The sequence below is a fragment of the Bos grunniens genome, chromosome 6 (genome assembly GCF_055505025.1).
Source record: "Bos grunniens cultivar Pamir isolate PY7600 chromosome 6, Bosgru_T2T1.0, whole genome shotgun sequence".
NCBI classification, from domain to species: domain Eukaryota; kingdom Metazoa; phylum Chordata; class Mammalia; order Artiodactyla; family Bovidae; genus Bos; species Bos grunniens.
In genome coordinates this window covers 44,436,633-44,453,366 of record NC_141170.1, presented here as the reverse complement: position 1 = coordinate 44,453,366, position 16,734 = coordinate 44,436,633, and positions in this window count along the sequence as shown.

The following is a 16,734-nucleotide window of genomic DNA, read 5'->3' as shown; positions in this document are numbered from 1 at the left end:
TAATTATCCTGCTTGATCATTTATTAGTTTAATATAAATATCCCACACTAGGAATGTGAACTCCAAGAAACAAAAGCCTTGTCTGCCACTCCCAGTACAGAGGGGAGGGCCATACACATGGATGACTCCCTATCAATACCTGCTTCTTCTGTGATAGCCTGGCTGAATGAAGTAATTAATGAAGTACTTAAGTAATCACGAAAGGAACAAGTCTAATTTCTAGAAACATGAGATCCATCAGCTTTTAAAAATTGCTATTGAATACAATTAATATGTGGTATTTCCCAGGAAGATAGTCATCTAGGAACTTGCTGATCTGAGTTTTATGATTTTGCTCAAACTTAATATCCCTGTGTATATAAGTAGTTTTGAGTGATAGGTAAGGGAAGATGCAAATTTTTTTTACCCTCAATATGTTATTAAAAGCAAGTAAATGAGATGATGTAGTGTAGGAAAATTTTCCTGAAAGAGCACTAGATTGTTTTACATTTATTGAATTTTTTGATCAACAATTATTTAAATTAAATGTTGGCAGTATCTCTTTAGTATAGTTACCTTTAGTTTCTTTTTCGTCTAAAATGGGATCAGATTTCACAAGTAACTAAGACTGTTAGGTAACTGATTTCCTGTGAACAAACAAAAAGTTTCTTAAAAAAAAAAAAATAATAATCTCAGATCTTTCCCCAGATATTCAGAACGGAAAAGGGAAAAAAATTGCTTGTTTCAAGTAACTCTATGAGTTCATAGTGTAAAGTTTTCATATTACTTAGGACATCAAAATGGTTTTAGATATGTTAAGATGAAATTTCAGAGCTTTCTGCCTTTGTTTAGCAAATAAATGTAAAAAATGCAACATAGCTTTTAGGACAGAGAATTTACTACCAAGGATATCATCAATTACCAAGTATATAATTCTTTTGATTTTCTATTTTTTTGAAAAATTTTCTACCTTCCATCCTTCCAACTATAGCAGATTTTTATATTTCCCCAAAGGGTCTTCAGTCTCATGGGCTCACTTATAGACCCATGAATTTTGAAAATAAATTGAAGGGCAATGCTATAATCATCCTTGTTTGACAAATGTGGAAACAAAAGTACAAAGAAGTTATTTCACTTTCTTGTAGTCACAGAGACAGTAACTGACAGAGCCAAGGTTAAAAGTTCAGCAGTCTGACTTCAGAATGTGTCTCTTAACCTCTGTGCTGCAACACTATTAATATTTATTTGTTCCCTGTTTGCTTTTATGAGTGAGTTGGGTATCATAGTCAGAGCAGGTTTAAACATGTATTTTATATCAGAATTTTACATTTTTATGTTTTTTAAAAAAATAATTGTATTTATTTATTTATATTTGGCTGTGCTGGGTCTTCGTTGCTGTGCAGGCTTTGCTCTACTTGTGGTGAGCTGGGGCTATTCTGTTGCAGTGTACAAGTTCCTTATTGTGGTCATTTCTCTTGCTGCATGGGCTCTAGGGCCTATGGACTTTGGTAGTTGTGGCATGTGAGCTCAATAGTTGTGATTGCCAGGCCCTAGAGCACAGGCTCAATGGTTGTGACCCATAGACTTAGCTGCTCTGCAACATGTGGGATCTTCCTAGATCAGGGATTGAACCTGTGTCTCCAGCCTTCTCAGGAATATTCATTATCACTGAGCCACCAGGAAGCCCGCAAATTTGGTGCTTTAAAGTTTTGCTTATAGTATGGGATTTGGTTTCTGATTGTTTTCTTCAACATAAAATGAGAACAGTACCACCTACGTAGAGTAGGATTTTGTAGGTGTTCAAAATCTAAGACCTCTTCCATCATGTTTCATCAGGATATGCATTGTCCTAGATCTGATCCCCTAGGAGGAAAGCCCAAGGTTGGGACTTAGGTGCAAGTGATTGAGATGGTTCTTTAGGAGAAGAAACTGAAGTAAATAGAATAAGATTAAGAGAAGACGACAAGCAAGGATGTGAGTTGAACCTTAGCTTGAGTACATGGAAACTCTGGAGCACCAGTTATACCTGAGAGTTGCTCCTGGAGGCCAAAGCAGCAGTCATTTTTATCTCCATGTCCATTATGACCAGTCACTGGAGCTACAAGTGGAGGATAAGGATGGGGAGCAGTGTGCTTTCTCTATGGGATAAGGTGGCTCATGTTCAGCCAGTGGGAATTCTCTAGAAAAGAGAAAGTTGTGCACATAACCACCCCACACACAGTACATGAGGGCTCCAGCCCCAGGAAGGGGATCTGGGTGGGATCCCAACAGTATCTACTCTATCTTAATGATGTCTAGAATTTGGTATCTCAATCCACATTTGTATTAGGAATTTTAAGTCATAAATAATATATTTGAGAGGTTAATTTAACCACTGCCTGTATGCATTTGTTCCTTAGCATGGTAAATATCATTAAAGTTTTTATAAGCTAATTCAAAAGTGGATGAGATTTTCTAAAAGATTCCAAGACTTGGAGCTTTGAATTCTAACATTTTTTGCAGTCAGTGAATTATTAAATAATTAGCAAAATTCTTCTCCTATATAACAATGACATAAGTTGCTGGTAATATTATCAGCATAATATGCTTTAGAATTAACATGAATTATACTGTAATTACTAATATAAAACATGAACTCCTATAACAGCTTGCTAGCTGTAGAATTGTGGGATGTTGTCCTATTAACAAGACCAATAGCTTAAATTGAATTCATTTTTCCTATTGTATTTCACTTTTTTTGCAGTCAGAAAATTACAAGAAAGTCAGAGCAAGTGTAGTTTTGGGAGTGAGTCACACTTTAATAAAATTGTATATTTCTTAGACATTTCTCCAGTCCAGTACTTACATTTAAATATCAGTGAAATTGTTCCACAATGGAATAATCAATCTCTAAGGTCCCATCTTTACTCATTCTGAGTTCCTGACATTTCAGACACTCCTCATGATCTTTGCATGTTCACTCTTCCATCATTCCTCAGTTCAGCTTCACCAAAAAGCTCTTTGAAGAGACTGTAAGCATATTATTCCCCCTCCCTGGTATGTACACTGTAGCTCCCCTTTCTCTTGAACACAAGACTGATTTAGTGTTGGCAATACAGCTTTTCAGAAACACACACACACACACACACACACACACAGAGAAGCCCACCAGGCTCCTCTGTCCATGTAATTCTGCAGGCAAGAATACTGGAGTAGGTAGCGATTCCCTTCTCCAGGGAATCTTCCTAACCCAGGAATCAAAACTGGGTCTCCCACAGGGCATGCAGATTGTTTATTGTCTGAACCACCAGGCAAGCCCTATATGTAAAGGAGTTTAAAGCACAGGAAGAGAAAAAACAAGATGCCCAAATGGTCAGGAATGGAAATCAGTTTCTAAAACAAAGAGTTCTGGGGAGGCCAGGGTGAGTAGAGGGTTGGTGGTAGCCAGTTTCTTTATCTCTCTTTAGCATGTGGCTGTCAGTGTGTTCACTTCATGTAAAGATTACCCATCTTTGAGGTGAATACCTCAACTAGCAAAGTTCAAGTCAGGCAATTGCTTTACAAAACAGAAAATCCAACTGTCAGGTCTTACAGTACCAACATTTATAATTAAGACCTAAAACTATAAAACTTTTAGAAGATAATATAGTAATACATCTTAATGATCTTGGATTTGGTAAGAGATTCTTAGAAAGGACACAAAAATCATAAACAAGAAAAGAAAAATCAATAGATAAATTGGACTTTGTAAAAATTAAACATCTTGTGCATACTAATACCACCAAGAAAAGGAAACCCACAGAATAGGAAAAAATATTTGCAAATTATGTATCTGATAAGAGTCTCATAACTAGAATGTATATATAATTTGTAAAACTCAACAATAGAAAGATGAATAATCTAATAAAATGGACAAATTATTTAAAATAGATGCTTCTCAAAAAAAGGTATAAAAATATTCAAAACGCACGTGAAAAGATGCTCAACATCATCAGTCATTAGGAAATGCTAGTCAGCACCACAAACAGGTAGTATTCATCCTCACTAAGATGGCTAAAAAAGAAAAAAAATAGGTAATAATAAGTTTTGATGACGGTTTGGAGAAATTGCATTGCTGATGAGAATGCAGAATGATTTATCCACTTTGGAAAACAGTTTGGCAGTTCCTCAAAATGTTAAACATGTACCAGGATGTCCACTTCTGGATATGTACTCAAGAGAAAGGAAAATGCATTTTCATGCAAAAACTTTAACTCAAATTTCATAGCATTATTTATAATAATAAAAGGTGCAAACCAAAAATATCTACTAAGTAATTAATGAATAAGCAAAATGTGGTATATCTATAGAATGGAAGGTTATTCAGCAATAAAAAGGAATGAAGTACTGGAACATGCTACAACATAAATAAACCTTAGAAACATTATGCTAAGTGAAAGAAGCCAGTTAGAGAAAAATATGTCTTTTATCATTTCATTTATATGAATTGTACAGAATAGCAATATTTACCAACACAGAACATAGATGAGTGACTGCTGGGCCCTGGGGGAAGGAGAGAATGGGAAGTAACTGCTAATGTGTGTGTGTGTTTTCAGTCACTAAGTCATGTCTAACTCTTTGTGGCTCCATGGAATGTGGCCCACGAGCCTCCTTCTGTCCATTGAACTCTCCAGGCAAGAACAGCAGAGTGGGTTGCTATTTCCTACTTCAGGGGATCTTCCAGACCCAAGGATTAAACACGTATCTCTTGCTTCTACCCTGGCAGATGAGTTCTTTACTCCTGGGCCGCCTGGGAGCCCCCAACTACGAATGGGTAAGGAGTTTCTTGGGGAATAATGAAAACTCTTTGAATATACTCAAAAAACAGTGAATTGTATTATTGTATGTGAATTATATCTAAATAATTTAAAAAATTACTATTACTTGAAAAAATCAGTGTTGGTCCTGGTCAACACCTATAAGCTGAGGATAGTGAAGACAGTTGTCTTGGAAAGGAGTAGGGGTGTCATGATAACGGTGTTCCTTGCCTCTCAGGGATACATTCCCATCACTCCCACATCACACCACAGCCTTTCTCCTCTCTGATAAAACAGTGTCTAACAACAAACAGTAAAAGATGTTTGTGTGAAATTATTGTAGGTTTTGTTGCAGCAAGAATCAACTGGCAAACCTCAATGGCTTAAAGCAAGGTTAAATCAAGCCATCCACATGTTTTTGTAACTAATGTTTTATCAAGACATAGCCATTTACATATCGTTTATTGCTGCTTTCACACTGGAATGGGAAGAATGAGTTGTTGAGACAGTATTTGATTCACAAATCTGAAAATAGTTACTATTTTACTCTTTACAGAAAAGTTTTGTTGACCTCTGCTCTAAAACAACAGAAGCTTATTTCTCACTAAAACAGAGTCCCTGAATGTCTGAAGGCCTCTCTGGGGCAGCTGTGCTCCATAGGATATCTCGGTGTCATGCCTCCAAATCAATATGCACTTCTGCATTTGTCAAGATGGAAGAAGAACAGGAAAGGATGACTATCTGCCATTAAATGTTTCTGCCCAAGTGTGACACATTGGGCAGCTCATTGGCCAAAGCAGGTCATGTGCCAGTGCCTAACTTCAAGGGCAAGGGGCAAGTCAGCCTTAGTGATTATCCCTGTAGCCACTCATATTCTGTTCATTCCTTCACCTGAAGCAATTCATCTGTGCATTTTCCCATTTGTGATTTCAAAATGATTCGATCTTTATAGGTCCCTTAGTTTTTTATTATCTTCATGACTGTTAGGCTTTTATGATAATTCTTCTGAGATTGTGACTTCTGTATTTTCTATCTTAAGAACTAGTATAGAATTCTAATATCAAAGCTGATGATATACAAATTCTACATAAGATGAAATGTCTTCTGCATGTTCATGTGTGAGTGTGTATATTAAGAAAATACATATTCAGAAAACTTACCTTATACAATAACTAGCATTTAAAGGAAGAGCTATTTACTTTGCAAAATAATCCACTGTTGATTTGTCTTTTTAATTGTGGGATTCCCTTCTGCATTTTAAATTATTGCATTATGAATACTTTGACTTAGAGGTGATTTTCAGGAGCCAAGTTATTATAGAAACCAAATTACATTTTTCCTAAGTAACATGCAAACTCAGCTTTGATTTGGGCATTTTTGAAGTGTGAACAAATCCTTTTGAAATGTATTCAAGGGAAAATGTACAATAGCAAATAAATTAGAAGGATTGTTTCACTGTTCTTCTAAAAGTTAGCATTCTGTAACTTTAAAATCAGACTCTGGGACCAAATAATTTATAGAACCTGCATTTATTTATCATAGAGTAAATGTTAGCAGAGACATGTCATGGATGTATCAAATTATTTGAGCTCCTCTTCACTTGTATTTATTTTGTTAACCACTGCCTCAACCCAATCTAAAATTCATTTTAAGTAATCTTTAGAATAATATTACTCTTTGAGCCTGTAAGCCCTATTAAAGGGTTTAGAAATTTTGAAAAATATGACTGGTTTTATGTTTATGTTTTCCCCAGGCTTTATGAAACTGCAGAGAGTGCTTTCTTTCACTAATATTTAATCTGGAAGCCATTCAAACATAAGCAAACCAAAATTAATACACTGGAAAAATTTCAAATTTGTTTAAAATTTGCCTGTGAAACATCCCTGGTGATATACTCCATTCCAATACCTGGAAAGACCTATTCTAAATGCTGTGTGTGTTTTGTCTGGTCTCTAAGGGCAAATTATGGTCAGAGACTGAGATCGTCTTTGCCAAAAATTTTCTTAACAAAGATTCACTGTAGGAATATAATAATTTCACAAGCCAATAGTGTATAGGGTAATGTCTCTTAATAAGCCAATAAAGAAATAACATACTCTAAACCAATAATAGGTTAACTGTATGATTATTCTAGACAAGAGGGAGATGAAAAGAATAAGATACAAATTTAGTTGAGGTGGACATTTCTGAGCTGGCCCTTAGAAGGGTCAGCTTAGCCAGCCACCAAGCTGATGTCCAACTACTGGTGCAAAAGTGGAAGTCCCTAGCAACAGCACCTTGCTGGGAGCAAAGACACTGGCATTGGTGGGCAAGGTTACTTCATGGGACCTCCGTATGCTTTTTCCCAACTCTGACAAAGAGTCATCTTTGTGCAGGCAGGAGCCCCAAGGTCTTCAGAGAGCTATTTAGATCAGGAAAGAGTAGCTTTGCCCAGATGGAACACTGTTCAGTTGCCTCTCAAAACTCTTGGTATTCAGTCCTTAAATGTCCCCTGCTGCTGCTGCTGCTGCTAAGTCGATTCAGTTGTGTCCGACTCTGTGCGACCCCAGAGACGGCAGCCCACCAGGCTCCCCAGTCCCTGGGATTCTCCAAGCAAGAACACTGGAGTGGGTTGCCATTTCCTTCTCTAATGCATGAAAGTGAAAAGTGAAAGTGAAGTCGTTAAGTCGTGTCTGACTCTTAGTGACCCCATGGACTGCAGCCCACCAGGCTCCTCCATCCATGGGATTTTCCAGGCAAGAGTACTGGAGTGGGGCGCCATTGCCTTCTCCTGGACATAGTCAATTCCTCTAAACGTTTTGATCAATCAGTCCCCCACAATGCTCATCAACAGCTAAGCTACTGACTGAGTTAGTTAGTTGCTCAGTCATGTTCAACTCTTTGGAGACACCATGGACTGTAGCCCACCAGGCTCCTCTGTCCATGGAATTATCCAGGCAAGAATATTGGAGTAGGTAATAGAAAATCCCTTCTCCAGGGGATCTTCCCGACCCAAAATTGAATCCAGGTCTCCTGCATTGCAGATGGATTCTTTACCACCTGAGCCACCAGGGAAGCCAATTAAGCTACTGAGTGCTTATGGACAAATCCAGACGTTGATAGTGATGTCCTGGTACAGCTTCTTCCCTGTAAACAGCTTCATTCTTAGAACAAAGCGACACATTTCTCTGATCAGAAATTAAATGGATTTGAAATCGTATCACACCACCACAAAGCAATATATGCAGTTAAAATGATGAATAATGAAATGTTGTTTCAATAAGATATAAAGTAAAACAAGGCAGAACAGAATGAACAGGTAGCATCTTCAGAAATCATGAAATGCATGACTTCTAAGATAATACTTCCTTTTGTGCTTATTTGTTTGTTATCCTTTCTGTTGGTTCTTTTGTTACTTCTTCCACTCTACAATGATCCTGTTTTCTCTACTTTTTTCCTACTTGTGGCATGGATCCACTGACATGGTTTCGTGTATGTATTATTATTGTTTAGTTCAGTTCAGTTCAGTCGCTCAGTCGTGTCCAACTCTTTGCGACCCCATGAATCGCAGCACGCCAGGCCTCCCTGTCCATCACCAACTTCCAGAGTTCACTCAAACTCATGTCCATAGAGTAGGTGATGCCATCCAGCCATCTCATCTTCTGTCGTCCCCTTCTCTTCCTCCCCCCAATCCCTCCCAGCATCAGAGTCTTTTCCAATGAGTCAACTCTTTGCGTGAGGTGGCCAAAGTATTGGAGTTTCAGCTTTAACATCATTCCTTCCAAAGAACACCCATGACTGATCTCCTTTAGAATGGACTGGTTTGATCTCCTTGCAGTCCAAGGGACTCTCAAGAGTCTTCTCCAATACCACAGTTCAAAAGCATCAAGTCTTCAGCGCTCAGCTTTCTTCGCAGTTCAACTTTCACATTCATACATGACCGCTGGAAAAACCATAGCCTTGACTAGACAGAGCTTTGTTGGCAAAGTAATGTCTCTGCTTTTCAATATGCTATTTAGGTTGGTCATAATTTTCCTTCCAAGGAGTAAGCGTCTTTTAATTTCATGGCTGCAGTCACCATCTGTAGTGATTTTGGAGCCCAGAAAAATAAAGTCTGACACTGTTTCCACTGTTTCCCCATCTATTTCCCATGAAGTGATGGGACCAGAGGCCATGATCTTAGTTTTCTGAATGTTGAGCATTAAGCCAACTTTTTCACTCTTCTCTTTCACTTTCATCAAGAGGCTTTTAGTTCCTCTTCACTTTCTGCCATAAGGGTGGTGTCATCTGCATATCTGAAGTTATTGATATTTCTCCCAGCAATCTTGATTCCAGCTTGTGCTTCTTCCAGCCCAGCGTTTCTCATGATGTACTCTGCATGTAAGTTAAATAAACAGAGTGACAATATACAACCTTGACGTACTCCTTTTCCTACTTGGAACCAGTCTGTTGTTCCATGTCCAGTTCTAACTGTTGCTTCCTGACCTGCATACAGGTTACTCAAGAGGCAGGTCAGGTGGTCTGGTATTCCCATCTCTTTCAGAATTTTCCACAGTTTATTGTGATTGTTAGGTGAATATAAAAATTCTACTTAACCTAAATTTTTTTCTTCATGAAGAATTATTGGAAGATCAACACTTCTCCCTGCCTCTGGGGGTTTCCTGTTTACTTCTTCATTCATTCAATTAACTTTCTGATTATTTGCTGTATCCTAGAGGCACTAGCAACCTTCCTCCCAGACTTAAAATCTTCTTGAACCTCAATTTAGCATGTGCACAAAAAATTATTTGGCTTAATAATGCTAGCATATTGTGTTATAATATGTAATAGTTCAAGTTCAGTTCAGTTCAGTCACTCAGTCATGTCCAATTCTTCGTGACCCCAAGGACCACAGCACGCCAGGCCTCCCTGTCCATCACCAACTCCCGGAGTCCACCCAAACCCATGTCCATCAAGTCGGTGATGCCATCCAACCATCTCATCCTCTGTCATCCCTTTCTCCTCCTGCCCTCAATCTTTCCCAGCATCACAGTCTTTTCAAATGAATCAGCTCTTCGCATCAGGTGGCCAATGTATTGGAGTTTCAGCTTCAACATCAGTCCTTCCAATGAACATTCAGGACTGCTCTCTTTAGGATGAACTGTATCTCCCTGCAATCCAAGGGACTCTCAACATCACAGTTCAAAAGCATCAATTTTTTGGTACTCAGATTTCTTTATAGTCCAACTCTCACATCCATACATGACTACTGGAAAAACCATAGCCTTGACTAGATGGACCTTTGTTGGCAAAGTAATGTCTCTGTTTTTGAATATGCTGTCTATGTTGGTCATAACTTTAATGCCAAGGAGCAAGCATCTTTTAATTTCAGGGCTGCATCACCATCTGCAGTGATTTTGGAGCCCCAAAAAATAGTCAGCCTCGTTTTCACTGTTTCCCCATCTGTTTGACATGAAGTGATGGGACCGGATGCCATGATCTTAGTTTTCTGAATGTTGAGATTTAAGCCAATTTTTTGCCTCTCCTCTTTCACTTTCATCAAGAGACTCCCTAGTTCTTCACTTTCTGCCTTAAGGATGGTGTCATCTGCATATCTGAGGTTATTGATTTCTCCCAGAAATCTTGATTCTAGCTTGTGCTTCATTCAGCCCAACGTTTCTCATGATGTACTCTGCATATCAGTTATCTAAGCAGGGTGACAATATACAGCCTTGAAGTACTCCTTTTCCTATTTGGAACCAGTCTGTTGTTCCATGTCCAGTTCTAACTGTTGCTTCCTGACCTGCATACAGGTTTCTCAAGAGGCAGGTCAGATTGTCTGGTATTCCCATCTCTTTCAGAATTTTCCACAGTTTATTATGATCCACAGAGTCAAAGGCTTTGGTATAGTCAATAAAGCAAAAATAGATGTTTTTTTGGAACTCTTTTGTTTTTTTTTGATGATCAAAGGATGTTGGCAATTTGATCTCTGTTCCTCTGCCTTTTCTAAAACCAGCTTGAACATCTGGAAGTTCATGGTTCATGTGTTGCTGAAGCCTGGCTTGGAGAATTTTGAGCATTACTTTATTAGCGTGTGAGATGAGTGCCATTATGTGGTAGTTTGAACATTCTTTGGCATTGCCTTTCTTTGGATTGGAATGAAAACTGACCTTTTCCAGTCCTGTGGCCACTGCTGAGTTTTCCACATTTGCTGGCATATTGAGTGCAGCACTTTCACAGCATCATCTTTCAGGATTTGAAATAGCTCAACTGGAATTTCATCACCTCCACTAGCTTTGTTCATAGTGATGCTTCCTAAAGCCCACTTGACTTCACATTCCAGGATCAAAATGTGGTCGACTGGAGAAGGGAATGGCAAACCACTTCAGTATTCTTGCCTTGAGAACCCCATGAACAGTATGGAAAGGAAAAAAGATAGGACACTGAAAGATGAATTCCTCAGGTTGGTAGGTGCCCAGTATGCTACTGGAGATCAGTGGAGAAATAACTCCAGAAAGAATGAAGAGATAGAGCCAAAGTAAAAACAACATCCAGTTGTGGATGTGACTGGGGATAGAAGCAAGGTCCAATGCTGTAAAGAGTAATATTTCATAGGAACCTGGAATGTTAGGTCCATGAATCAAGGCAAATTAGAAGTGGTCCAACAGGAGATGGCAAGAATGAGCATCAACATTTTAGGAATCAGCAAACTGAAATGGACTGTAGTGGGTGAGTTTAACTCAGATGACCATTATATCTACTTCTGAGGGCAAGAATCCCTTAGAAGAAATGGAGTAATCATCATAGTCAACAAAAGAGTCCAAAATGCAGTACTGATGCAATCTAAAAAATTACAGAATGATCTCTGTTCGTTTCCAAGGCAAACCATACAATGTAATATCTAAGAATGCAAATTTTACATCTGTTACTTTGGGTCCATAGCCCAGAAGAACCACTTGTTAGCTGCATGACATTGTATCAAGATGTCATCATTAATATCTGTGCTTGTCCATAAGCATTCAGTAGCTTAGCTGTTGATGAGCAATGCTGAGGACTGATTGATAAGAACATGTGGAGGAATGACTATGTTGAAAACTGATACTTAAGCCAGTGACTCCATCAATAGATTAGTAGTATAACAATACCCACTTCATAGAGTTGTTATGAAAATTTAAAGAGATCATATGTCAAAGATGTTTAACAGTGTGATTGAGGTATCTTGAGCACTAGGAATCATACATATTAAATAAGAGATGCTTTGTGGACTACTTTAAAATCAAACAATGTTTAAAATGATTTTTATGCAAAAATGTATCATGAATTTCAATTGGTTTTTAAGCATATTCTCAGAAAAAATATTTTTATAATTGGAAATTGTTTAGATGTCTAGAACTCAGAAATTTCACAATCCAAAAGTCTGCCATCTTTCTCTTTAATACCAAAGTAGTATTTGTCAAAGCCTTATGCTGAAAGCTTTAAGGAGTTTATATATTCCAATTCCTTTTTTTCTCTAATAAGCTTTTGGAAATTTACAAGGAAAAATGGTAGTTACTTCTCATCTGTACTGATTCTCCTTCTTTTGAGTATTTTAATATTCTATAGGTTACTTCCTGCCTCCATGTTATGAAGCTTTCCAAGCTGCTGCTGTTCCATCAACTGCCATTCCCTCTCCAAGTGTGAATATCAGCCACTGTTTTCAGTTTCCAATGCAGAATGAATAGTAAGACTCAATGAATTTTATTAAATCTTGTGTTTAATTGAGGTAAAAAGGAAACTTTAAACTCTATTACGACTCATGAAGTCTTTCCATTTTCTCAAAGAGATGCCCTCTACTGGCCAACTTTTTTTTTGTTTGTTTTGTTTTCGTAGACTCCAGATTGTGTTTGTGGTGGAGACAAAAAGTGCCTTTGACAATACTCCCCTGCTTAGAGTCCAAATTAAATGTGGGCTGGCTGTAGAGAGAAGAGGAGCCTTTTTCTATTTTGGATTAAAGCTAGACTTACTCAAGAAGACTTATATTCTGCTTCTAGACATTTTGTGAGTGTTCAAGGAGGGAAATGGTTTATTGCTATGAAAGGGGACTTTCACTAGCATGACCTTTTTGATGTTGACCTTTTTCTACTGTCTTAGTTAACTTCCCCCAGGAGGAGAAAGTATGACTGATCTCTGAATCAGTAGTAGAAATGGGCCTTTTTCACTTCTTCCTCTGGTGAGACAGGATACATGAATGAAGCATACATTCTTGTCCACACCTTATTTACTTATTCATTGGTTGTTGTTGTTCAGTCGCTCAGTCATGTCCAACTCTTTGAGACTCCATGGACTGCAGCACACCAAGCTTCCCTGTTCTTCGTCATCTCCTGGAGCTTGCTCAGGCTCATGTCCATTGAGTCAGTGATGCCATACAGCCATCTTGTCCTCTGTCATGCCCTCTCCTCCTGCTTTCAATCTTTCCCAGCATCAGTGTCTTTTCTCATTAGTTGGCTCTTTGCATAAACTTATTCATATTTGTGGCTTTATCAACTAAGGCAGCTAGGTACACATCTTATCTTTTTTTCAGACTATTTCATTCATTTCTATCAGTTCAATCAGTTCAGTTCAGTTGCTCAGTCATGTCCAACTCTTTGCGACTCCATGAATCGCAGCACGCCAGGCCTCCCTGTCCATCACCAACTCCCGGAGTTCATTCAAGCTCATGTCCATCGAGTCAGTGAGGCCATCTAGCCATCTCATCCTCTGCCGTCCCCTTCTCCTCCTGCCCCCAAACCCTCCCAGCATCAGAGTCTTTTCCAATGAGTCAACTCTTTGCATGAGGTGGCCAAAGTACTGGAGTTTCAGCTTTAGCATCATTCCTTCCAAAGAAACCTCGGGGCTGATCTCCTTCAGAATGGACTGGTTGGATCTCCTTGCAGTCCAAGGGACTCTCAAGAGTCTTCTCCAACACCACAGTTCAAGAGCATCAATTCTTTGGCGCTCAGCCTTCTTCACAGTCCAACTCTCACATCCATACATGACCACAGGAAAAACCATAGCCTTGACTAGACAGACCTTTGTTGGCAAAGTAATGTCTCTGCTTTTGAATATGTTATCTAGGTTGGTCATAACTTCTATACCAATTCTCAAACTTACTTCTAAAAGGAAGCATCCATCAATTAAACTTACCTTCCTCTAATATTTCCTTGTTGAAAGATTTTTATATACAATGTTAAATACACTATGTGCTATTTTTTTTAGTTGTAATATATTACTTTGTAGTTGCTTCCAAGTTTATCAGAAATGTGTTTTAAATAACTAAACAAATAGTAACATTGTGACAGATGGGAAATATTTTTCATTTATCTTTTCCACATATTCACAGAATGTGCTTCCTTTTTCTATACAGTGAATGCTCAGTAAATACAATTACCTGGTATACATAAATGTCTGATAACATCTTATATCTTTTAGTTTGATTTAAAGACAATGAATATTTTAGGAATATTTTACAAAAATTGGATTAACTTTATATACATATATATATGTACATACATATATAAATGTCACTGGATAAAGGTTTAGATATATATATACAAAACATTTGTGTATATATATATATATGCACACACAAAAATTAGATTAACTTATATATATATATTTACATGTATGTATATAAATGTCACTGGATAAAGGTTTAGATATGTTGTCATGAATTCTACTGAGACCTGAAGGACAAAACTACTTCTAACAATGTTTATCATAAGCAAGGTTTGTTTTGCAAAAACAGATTTTCAGATTCAAAGCCACACTCCGTTTATCACCACAATCCATTACACAGGTCTATATGGAGAATTACACTGAGCAAAATGTTAGTGTCTTAAAAGTTTGCATTTTTATTGTTTTAAAACATTGAGGCCCAGTTTTATTCTGATCATTCTAACTGTGCTATTAAATTGGGGGTGTGGGGTGAGCACAGAATGGTTTTATTAGCATTTTCCCCTCTCCAAGAGCTTTTTCGTCTATTGATTTGAGTACCAACCAATGCTAGCGAGAGAGAAAATCAAAGTAACAGTAAATTTGACAGTATCACTGTCTGTGATACTATGGGGCTTTCCTGATGGCTCAGTGGGTAAAGAATTTGCCTGCAATGCAGGGGACATGACAGAGGAGACAGATCTTCCCTAGGTTGGGAAGATCCCCTGGAAGAGGAAATGGCAACCTATTTCCGTATTCTTGCAGGATAATCCCATGGACAGAGGAGCCTGGAAGGCTATATATAGTCCATAGAGTTGCAAACAGCTGGAAACGATTTAGCGATTGAGCACATTATATATACCATATGATAGTATAGCTGAAATGCTTCTATTTGAATGAAGTTGCTCAGCATCTGTTAGACAGGTTGTTTCAAGTATATTCTTCTAAGAGTTGTGTTCTAAACTCTATGGTCTGCTCTGTCTTACTATCAAATTGTAACACGCCTAGTTGATTTTATGATAACTATATTGACCTTATGTAATTTTATCAGAACATTGCTCCTTGGTTTATAATTGCTTATTATTATTTACTTGCTATATTATTTCTCCCTTTTATCAATTAATAGGGAAAATGTTAGCTTATGCAGACCCCAAAACAATAAATCTACACACACACACACACATACACACTCCCCTCTCTCTCTGTTACGGATTCTATTTTTTTTTTTTTTTTTTAAAGAATCATTAGACACTGAATTCACCTCTTTACCCTCTTTAATAATTGTATAACTGCGGGGAGCCGGTGAGGCATTCCACTCATGACAAAGGTCATGAGGAAGGAGGCTCGGCATACGCAAAGGCGGGATCGAGCCTCAGGAGTCCCCCCGGATATTCTCGAGCATTTTCCCCCAAAAAACCAGAGTCTGCCTACTTTATTGCTTTGTGCTCTCACCTCTGACTTTACTGGGGGCTGTCCCCTACCACCATCTCGCTCTCTCTCTGTCAAAGAGTTAACTTACAGCTCCAATTAATAAAGTTCCTGGGCAATTAGGAGTGTTTAAATCCAAACCCCTCAGATGGCTCTCTAACTCGCCTGACAAGTTTACCCGGACTCCTGCAGCTATGCATACGATTGTTTACAGTCTCCTAGCCTCCAGAGGCACGGGAAGCTTAAGATATTCAAATCGCTTAGAGCCTCTCAGAGAGTTAAAAACTGTCAGAATAAACTAGTAAAGGATTTCATTGATGAGTCAATGCTTGTTGCCAAGTTTTCACATCCCCTGAATTGTATCCTTGAATGTGTATTAATTAATAGTTGGTATATAGTAAAAAATAAGTAGTGGCCTTGGTGTTGGTAACTTTAGACCCTTAAGGTAATAAATTCTTTCTTTGTTGTAAGCCCATTACACATCCGCCCTATAGGAATGCAATTTTATCTTTGGAAGATGGTGCCAAACCTTAAAATAATTACTCTTAGAGAAAATAAGTCTTTGTTGATAAGTTCTTGTCAAGAGTCATAAAATGTTAGTAGGCCTTCTGGCCAGAAGATGATGTAAATCACCTAAACCATTTGAATACGATAAATTTGCAGGAAAGAAACCTTGGTTTTTGATAAGAATCAAAGACTGCTGACTTTGCATCCCCTATTATCCTCTATGTGTAACTTAGGGTATAAAAGCCCCTGTTGAAAATAAAGCTATGGGCCTTGTTCACCAGCGCTTGGTCTCCCCATGTCATTCTTCCCTTTAACTTCCAGCTGAGTCTCCATCTGGAGCGCGGAACCCACCACGCTTACTAATTATGCCTGGGCTTCTAAGACCCACTCGAGAAGGTGTCTAGGGTGAGGCACCTTCCGCTATTCGAGAGGGCGCCTGCGGCCTACGTAAGTGGTGCAAACTTCTTGTCTTGAAGTTTTATTGGTCTCCCGCGTAAACCAAGCTACTCAGCTTCTTTTCTCCACTGAATTTTCCTACTGAGCTATCCTCATTCTATTGTTCTCTATATCTCTAATTAGCATATAAATAGTCGCCTAGGCCGTCTCTCCTTCGAATACCCTGGATCAGCTGGGGCTG